Source organism: Macadamia integrifolia, chromosome 13 (assembly GCF_013358625.1).
Source record: "Macadamia integrifolia cultivar HAES 741 chromosome 13, SCU_Mint_v3, whole genome shotgun sequence".
Lineage (NCBI taxonomy): Eukaryota > Viridiplantae > Streptophyta > Magnoliopsida > Proteales > Proteaceae > Macadamia > Macadamia integrifolia.
The window spans coordinates 21,041,142-21,042,496 of record NC_056569.1 but is presented as its reverse complement, the minus strand read 5'-3'; positions in this window follow the sequence as shown (position 1 = coordinate 21,042,496).

The following is a 1,355-nucleotide window of genomic DNA, read 5'->3' as shown; positions in this document are numbered from 1 at the left end:
TTTCTGGCCTCCTTCCTCAATTCCTCCCAACCGGCTTCCTGCAACTCCAGAATTAGATCTACCATTTGCAGAGATCAACAACCACTCTTGTTTTCCTAGGTAGAAAATTAATGCTCTACCACTTCTACTTCTTCTTGCTCGAAGTAGTAGGAGTTATTGGCTCCACAACTAGAGTTAGAATTATGATACCCAAGAACAGAACTTGGATCTTAGAGACGAGAATACAGCAACTTCAAGACCCAAGAGATAGATCCGAAAACCTAGTTGGTTACAAGGTTACCAAGCTAACTAATTAGTTAATCAGTTAAGAGAGTTGTTAGGTTAACTCACTAGGTTAGCTAATCTACTATGGTTAGTTAAAAGCAGGGTATTCTTGTAATAGAGTAGTTAGTCTAGAGGTTTAAATACAAGATTTGTAGACGTCAAAGGATAGAGAAATAAATCAAAGCTCGTCTTTTTTAGGAGGTTTCTGATTCTTGAACTCGAATCAAGGATCATTTTGGTGCTTTCATTGAGCTTCAACCCAGCTCTTCCATGGCCAACCACACCTGTGCAAAGCAGACTAATATCACCCTAGAGAGGATCTCTTCCCAGATGACCGACTTGCAGAAGCAGATGCGTGAAGAGTTCATGTCAGTTCTTCTTCCAATCCAACAGAAATTGGAGCAATTGACAGTAGATCTTGAAGCTAATAAGGGGTTCTTCTTCTTATTTCTTTGAGCATAAACCACAATTTTTTGGTGAAGGACTGCAAGCCCCATCATCTTCACATCCTTTTTAAGCAATTAGGATGGAATTTCCTTAGTTTAACGGCGGCGACCCATCGGATTGGCTTTTCAAGGTAGATCAGTTGTTTTCTTTTTATCAAATTTCAGAAAACCAAAAGCTTCCCATGGTACCCTTTCATATGGATGGACCTAAATCCAGTTGGTTCCAGTGGATGTCCCATACCAAGCAATTACGATCTTGGCTTGAATTTGAGGTTGCTCTCAAATTTCGCTTTGGGCCTTCCCCTTATGATGACCCCCAGGGATTGCTGACCATATAGACACAACTGAAATTGGTAGCAGAGTACCAGACTCAATTTGAAGAATTGTCCAACAAGGTATTTCTTGAAGAGTAGTTTTATCGCTGGTCTCTTGCCAGAAATTAGAAGAGATGTGGTGGCACACCAACCTGTTAGCCTACACCACGCCATAGGCCTTGCTTGGCTTCAAGAAGACCGATTAAATGAGTTCAAGATGGCAAGTAGAAATTGGGTTCCAAAACCAGTGGCTCAACCCTCTCTACTCGGCCCAAGGCCGCCTACCCTGCCTTCCACCAATCCCACCCTTGCTAAACTTTACATCCGGACA